This window comes from Lepidothrix coronata, unplaced genomic scaffold, assembly GCF_001604755.1.
Source record: "Lepidothrix coronata isolate B3197 unplaced genomic scaffold, Lepidothrix_coronata-1.0 Scaffold75, whole genome shotgun sequence".
NCBI classification, from domain to species: domain Eukaryota; kingdom Metazoa; phylum Chordata; class Aves; order Passeriformes; family Pipridae; genus Lepidothrix; species Lepidothrix coronata.
This window is the reverse complement of record NW_016690255.1, coordinates 3,726,406-3,734,121: the sequence shown is the minus strand read 5'-3', so window position 1 is coordinate 3,734,121 and position 7,716 is coordinate 3,726,406. Positions and strand designations below refer to the sequence as shown.

Genomic DNA, 7,716 nt, shown 5'->3' with positions numbered 1-7,716 from the left:
GACAGACAAATGACTTGAGAACCCATGGGTAAAAGTTAAGGGACAGGCTAATATGGGTGACACTGTTGTGGGTGTTCACTACATGCCACCTGATCAGGAGGAAGAAGTTGATGAGGCTCTCTATAGGCAGCAGGAAATAGCCTCGTGGTTACAGGCCCTTATTCTCCTTGGGGACTTCAACCATCCTGATATTTGTCGGAGGGATACCATGGCTCAGCACATACAGTCCTGGAAGTTCCTGCAGACCACTGGAGACAACTTTTTGATGCAAGTGATGGAGGAGCCAATGAGAAAAGGTGTGTTTCTTGACATTTTACTAACAAACCAGGAGGAACTGGTTGAAGACATGAAGGCTGGGGGCAGTCTGGCTGTAGTGACCATGAGATGGTGGAACTCAGGATCCTGCGTGGGGGAAACAAAACAGTAGGCAGGACTAGAACCCTGGACTTCTGGAGAGCTAACTTCAACCCCTTCAAAGACCTACTTAGAGGAATCTCATGAGTTAGGGTTTTAAAAGAGAAGCAAGTCCAAGAGAGCTGGTCAATATTCAAGCAAACTTAAGATCAGTCTATTCTCATGATAAAAAAATCCGTCAGAGGGGGCAGGAGACCTGCATGAATGAGCAGGGAACTCCTAGTAAATCTCAAAGAAAGAAATTCATGAGATGTGGAAAAAGGGACAGGCCACGTGGGAGGGTTACAGGAACATCGTCAGAGGATGCAGGGATGTGAAGAGGAAGGCTAAGACCCACTTGGAATTGAGTCTGGCAAGAACAACAAGAAGGGCTTCTATAATTATACTAGAAAAAAAAGGAAGATTAGAGAAAATGTGGGCTGCTGCTGAATCAGATGGATATTATGGTAACAGAAAACACAGAAAAGGTGGAATTACTGAATGCCTTCTTTGCCTCAGTCTTTACTTCTGAGGTCGGCTCTCAGGAATTCTAGACTTTGGAGGTAAGAGAGGAAAGCTGGAGAAGGAAAGACTTCCCCTTGGTCATAGAGGATTTGGTTAGAGATTGGCTCTGCAGACTTAACATACACGGGCCCTAATGGGTTGCACCCACAGGTGCTGAGGGAGTTGGCAGGTGTTGCTGTTAAGCTACTTTCCATCATTTTTGAAAAATCATGGATAACAGGAGAGATCCCCAATGACTGGAGGAAGGCCAGTGTTACTCCCATTTTCACACAGGGTGAGAGGGAGGACCTGGAGCAGTACTCTCCAGTCAGCCTCACCTCCATCCCTGGAAAGGTGATGGAACAAATCATTCTGGAGGTCATCACTGAGCATTTAGAAGAAAACAAGGTCATCGGGAGTGGTCAGCATGGATTCACCAAGGGGAAATCAGGCTTCACCAAACTTATAGCCTTCTATGATGTCATGGCAGGATGGCTCAAAGTGCGGAGAGCAGTGGATGTTGTCTACCTTGACTTCAGTGAGGCTTTTGGCACTGTCTTCCATAACATCCTCATAGGTAAGGTCAGGAAATGTGGGTTAGATGAATGGACAGTGAGGTAGATCAAGAACTGGCTGAATGGCAGAGCTCAGAGGGATCAGGGGAGTAGAATCCAGTTGGAGGCCTGTAGTCAGTGGCATTCTCCAGGGATCAATACTGAGTCTGGCTTTATTCAGCTTGTTTATCAAAGGGATGAAGGGATAGGATGTACCCTCAGCAAGTCTGATGATGATATGAAACTGAGGGTAGTGGCTGCTACAGCTGAATGCTGTGCTGTCATTCAGTGGGACCTTCATGACCTGGAAAGCTGGACAGAGAGAAACCTGAAGAAACTTAATGAGGGTCAACAAGGGCAAGTGTAGGGTAGTGCACCTGGGAGGAATAACCCCAGGTACCAGTAGAGGTCGAGGTCTGACCTACTAGAGAGCACCTCTGCAGAGAAAGACCTGGGTCTCTTGGCAGGTGACAAGTTGACCATCAGCTGCCAGTGTGCCCTTGCCAGCAGGAGTGCCAATGGTATCCTGAGGTGCACTGGGAATACTGTGGCCAGCAGGTCAAGGGACGTGATATTTCCCTTCTACTCAGCTCTAGAAAGGCCACATCTGGAGTCCAGTTCTGGGCTCCTCAGTACAAAAAAGATGAGGAGTTACTGGAGAGGGTCCTGTGGAGGGCCACAAAGATGATTAGGGGTCTGGAGCATCTGTCTTATGAAAAGAGACTGCGGGAGCTGGGCCTGTTTAGTCCAGAGAGGAGAAGACTGAGAGAGGATCTTATCAATACATATAAATATTTCAAAGGTGGGTGTTAAGAGGATGGTGCCAGCCTCTTTCAGTCATGCCCACTGACAGGACAAAGAGTAGTGGCCATAAACTAAAACACAAGGGGTTGCACCTCAACGTGAGGAAGAACTTCATTATACTGAGGGTGGCAGAGGGAAACAAGCTGCCCAGGGAGGTTGTGAAGTCTCCCTCTCTGGAGCCATTAAAACCCACACAGACGAGTTCCTGTGTAACCTGCTCTAGGTGACCTTGCCTTTGACACCTGGCAAGTGATGATCTCAGAGGTCCCAACCAACTCTAACAGTTCTGCGATTCTGTGATCTATGACACTAAGGCTCTAAAGATAGAATAAACTATCTAAACTAAGATCCAAAGTCAAGGATACACTTACAACACAAAAACACATCTGGAAGACTGGTGATTGGCTGTCAAGAACCTTTTGAATATTCAGTCAGCAAAATATCTGTAATTTAAATACCTTGTTAGAGTTAATAACAGTTGCCAAAAGGCACATTAACATGCCTAGGGTATTAATTCCCAGCTTCCTTAACTGTATCTTTGTGACTAAGGCAAGGTTCAACATGTGCTGTTGAATTCACCTGCTGTTGCTGCAGGTGAATATATTTCACCTGCTGTTGCTGCAGGTGAATATATTTCCATGTTTTATGCAACTATAGCTCAAACTAGCTGAGATATTTTAAAAATATTATTAAATTAAAAAACATACTTCAAATACAGAGAAATGGAAATTTTGTAAGTCATCTTCACTCCCACAATCTGCAAATGTACCAAATCATAACCTTGTTTAATCAAGCTCAGCCAACAAACTTCCATTTGACTAAAGTTTCCCCTGAGTTTCCATAACATCTTCATAAAAGAAGCTGATGAACCATGGGCTGGATGAGAAAGCATCCAGCTTTCAATCCAAGGTGGATTGAAAACGGTCTGAATGATCAAGCTTAGAGGGTGGTGATCAGAGATATGAAGTCTAGCTGGGAGCCAGTAGGTAGCAGGGTACCCCAGCAGTCAATACTGGATCCACATCTTCATTAATGATTAGAATGACTGAGCAGAGGGCACCTCAACAAGTCTGCAGATGGCACAAAACTGAGAAAAGTGGTTGATATAGCAGAGGATCTTGCTACCATCCAGAGAGTCCTTGACCTGCTGAAGAAATGATATGACAGGAACCTTGTTTAATTTCACAAGAGGAAGCACAAAGTCCTGCAACTGGGGAGGAAGAGCACCAGGCACCAGTACTTGCTGGGATGCACCAAGATGGAAAGCAACTTTGTAGTAAAGGGCCTGGCTGGACACCAAGCTGCATATGAGCCAGCAATGAGCCCTTAAGGCAAAAAAAATCTAATATAATCCTGGCCTTTATTAGAAAAAGCACTGTCAGCGGCTCAAGAGAGATGACTCTTCCCCTCTATTCAGCATCGGTGAGATCTCATCTGGAGTGGTGTGTTGGGTTCTGGGCTCCCCAGAACACGAGAGACACGAACATACTGAAGAGTCCAACAAAGTGGCACTAGGATGATGAAGGGATGGGAGCACCTCTTTCATTGGAGGAAAGGCTCCAAGAGCTGGAACTGTTCTGCGTGGAGAAGAGCAGGTTCAGGGGGGATCTAACCAGTGTTGGCAAATTCCTGAATGGAGGAAATACAGAAGACAGAACCAGCTCTTTTCAATGGTGCCCAGTGAGAGGACAGTAGGCAGACACTGACACACAAGAGGTTTCCTCTGAACATCCAGAAAACGTTTTTTAATGTGGAGGTGACTGAACACTGGCACAGGTTGCCCAGAGTGGTTGTGTACTTTCCATCCTTGAAGATATTCACAAGCTACCTGGACATGGTCCTGGGCAATCATGTCTAGGCCTCCCTGCTTGAGCAGGGAGATTGGACAAGGTGATTTCCAGAAGTCTGTTCAAACCTCAAACATTTTGTGATTCTGTGACTGAAGTTTTATCGTCTCCTTCATTTTTCAAAAGAATACACAAGGTGGTGTATGTGTGACTATGAAAGATATCTCTCTTTCCTATGTTGCTTTTAATTTCTAAATTCTTGGAAGATGGCTTAAAGAACAGTAGATTTGTCTTTTTGCATAGTAGCCTGAAAGAACAACACTATCTTAGAACAAATAATATGTTCATATTGGTCCATGTTGTAAGCCATGAAAATTGAAATAGCTCTACTGAGGTTCATTCATATCAGTGGAAGTATCTATCCTTTTAATCCACTTAATTTTGTTTAAGGTTAAATAAATAAAATTTAAAAAAATTCACTCAGAATGAAATTGCATGGTTGTTCTTTATAATCTTAAGGAAGATAACATAATGGGTCACAAGGGCATCAGAGCAAGGTTCAACAGAAGAGAATCACAGAATCACAGAATCACAGAATATGGAAGGGACTCACAAGGATCATTGATTCCAACTCCCAGTCCTGCACAAGATCATCACCAAGAATCACACCACGTGTCTGAGAGTATCAACCAGACGCTTCCTGAACTCTATCAGGCTTAGTGCTGTGACCACTTCTCTGGGCAACCTGTTCCAGGCTGGGTGAAGAACCTTTTTCTAATATCCAACCTAAACCTACCTGACACAACTTCAGGCCATTCCCTCGGATCCAGTCACTGGTCACCAGAGAGAAGAGATCAGTGCCTGCCCCTCCTCTTTCCCTCTGAAGGAAGTTGTAGACTGCAATGAGGTCTCTCAAGTCTCCTCTTTTCCAGGCTGAACAGACCAAGTGACCTCAGCCTCTCCTCATATGGCTTCTGCTCCAGGCCTTTCACCATCTTCATTGCCCTTCTTTGGACACTCTCTAATACCTTAATAACTTTCTTATACTGTGGTGCCCAAAACTGCACACAATATTCAAGGTGAGGCCACCCCAGAGCAGAGCAGACCTGGACAATCATCTCATTTTACTGGCTGGTGATGCTTTGCCTGATGCCCCCCAGGACATGGTTGGCCCTCCTGGCTGCCAGGGCACTGTTGACTCATATTCAACTTGCCATCGACCAGGACCCCCTGGTCCCTTTCCGTGACACTGCTTTCCAGCACCTCATTCCCCAGCCTGTACGTACATCCAGGGTTACTCCATTCCAGGTGCAGAATCTGGCACTTCCCCTCATTGAAGCCTATGATACAAAACCCAAGTATTAGCAAGAAAGAAAAGTCTTGTAGTTTACAGAACTTCAATTATATACAGCTTAGTGATGAAAAAGAATTTCAAATTTTATACTTAGGTTTTTGCATGGATTTTTTTACTTCCAATTATCATTAAAAACATAAAAATAAGAAAAAAAGAAGGATCAGAATTTCAAGCACTGATAGTAAAAGGGTTATCATAAAATGGTTGGATAGTATTGTACTCTGGAGTAGTTTATTCAAATAAGCACTTAAAAGCCATAGAATTTGGTCTGGAAACAAACTATAGCCTTAAAAGAGGAAGTTTTCAATTAAAACAAATAAAAACAAGCATAAAACTGAAAATCTGGGCTCTTACCCAGATCAAAGGTGGTACAAATCTCACCCTCCTATTTTTTTTTGGTGAGGCGTTTAAGGCATTTTTACTTTTGCCATAGAATCATAGCACCATAAAATGGTTTGAGTTGGAAGTGACCTTAAAGATCATCTACTTCCAACCCCTATGCCACTATACCAGGTTAGTCATGTATCTCTTAATCTCTGTCTTAAATAACTGCAAGATGGTACATATGTACTTACAATGATATTATCCATTAGTTTAAATATCTCTTCTTCCTCCTGCAATTTAGCTTTCATATCCATTTATAAAGAGCAATCATAGTTGTTTTCTACTTTTATTCTGTCATACAGAGCAAGCCAAACTTTTCTCATCTGTTGCCTTTTTATTGATGGAGCATCCTAATAGCACTGAGCATCCTAATAGCACTTTCTGACCTTATTTTACTTTACCATCTTGGAAAGAAACAGGTGAGAATACACACAATATTGCAATTTAAATTTTATCTGTGACTATTATAGATCATGAGTATTTTCCTGTCTCAGTGGAACACCTTTTCTTGCTTATCTAAGAACAATCAATTATATTGTCAAAGAAGTGTAGCACATTAGTAAAGAAAAATTATTTTGCAATAAACCATATTACATTTTATTTCAACCTGCATTAATTCATAATTTTAATTATTCCCCTGCCTAGTTTTTTTTCCTTATAAGGCTATATCTGTCCTACTCTCTGGATGTTTGTTATACTTCAGTCTGATACTATTACTCCCAATTCAGCAATTTACAAAAAGTGGAAGAGAGTTTTTCATGCAGTCAGTTCATGCAGAATTATGGAATAAATTGTTTAGTCCTTGTATTTTTCATGGATTCAAAGCTATGCTGAAATATTACTTCTATTAGCCTGATTGAATAGCCCTGTTAGTTACCTCTCTATTCCTACTGATTTTTTCTTTGCTGTATTTACGGCAGTTTTACTGTCCAGTCTACTCTTATAGCACAGCAGCTGTTTCTCAACTTCCTTCATACAATTCAAGAACATTCTCCTGTCTCTTTCAATATCTGCTAGATATAAGTCAGGATGCCTTGGAGTAGATCTCATTTTATCCCAAATCCATCTCTTAATTGTAAATGGATTTTCTAAATTAGAAATGCGTTTAAGAATAGAATTTGAACCATTAGTCTTCTTGGTCGGATGACAAAAACAAAGTCTAGAAAGAAGTCTGAAATGCCACTAGATATTAATTGGAATGCTTATAATGGATTCATAGTAATCCATATGACGACATTCTGTTTGCAGGATGGATCTAGGAAGCTCAGACTACATGCAGTAAAATCCACAGGACTGGAATTACATCAATTTTGCATTCAGCTCAGTAAATGAAAATGTATTTATGCAGCCTGAAACTAATGCCCAGGATTTATTTTAGAATTTAAATAAAGCTCAATTTTGACAGCCATTAATTAAAAAGGAAGAAACTTTTGTTTATCTGAGGTACTTTAAAGGAAAGCAAACAAATCAAGCCAGAACAAATAGATTTATATGTGAACACAAACACTCAATTATGGAATTGCTTTAGCCTTCATTTAATTTGGTCAAGGTTCTCTTTCGCCTTGAGCAGCAAAGTAGTCTGCTGGCAGCTAATGAGGTGAAAACAAACAGAGATAATTAGAAATAGCATAATTAACATATTTGCCACTATAAATATTGATTTGCTGGAAATTATGTTTTTGATAAATTTCCAAATTTAAAAGTGGAAAAGAAGAGACTATTTTTAAGGAAAATATATCTGATTCCATAAAGTATCATTTAATCTTTAATTTTCGTTTGTTACTTTTGAAATGTTGAATTTTACGCTAGGTGTTAATATCTCACCATAAAGAGATCAATCCACGCTGTTTTACATAGTGTCATTACATACCTGTGAGCAGAAAAGGTCTATGGCAGATTTTAGAACGTTTAGGATGTCCCCCCAAGTTCCTTAAAA

General features: G+C 41.3%; 1 long non-coding RNA gene across 2 annotated transcripts; it reads left to right on the top strand.

Moving 5' to 3' along the window:
- The first annotated feature begins 1,365 nt into the window (after positions 1–1,365).
- LOC108499514 lies at positions 1,366–7,182 on the top strand. 2 transcript variants are annotated; one of them, XR_001875559.1, is made up of 3 exons: positions 1,366–1,479; positions 6,083–6,199; positions 7,029–7,182. It is a non-coding gene; the product is annotated as an uncharacterized LOC108499514 (long non-coding RNA). The 2 variants fall into 2 exon arrangements; XR_001875558.1 differs by having other exon boundaries at positions 1,404–1,474.
- The last annotated feature ends 534 nt before the right edge of the window (positions 7,183–7,716 follow it).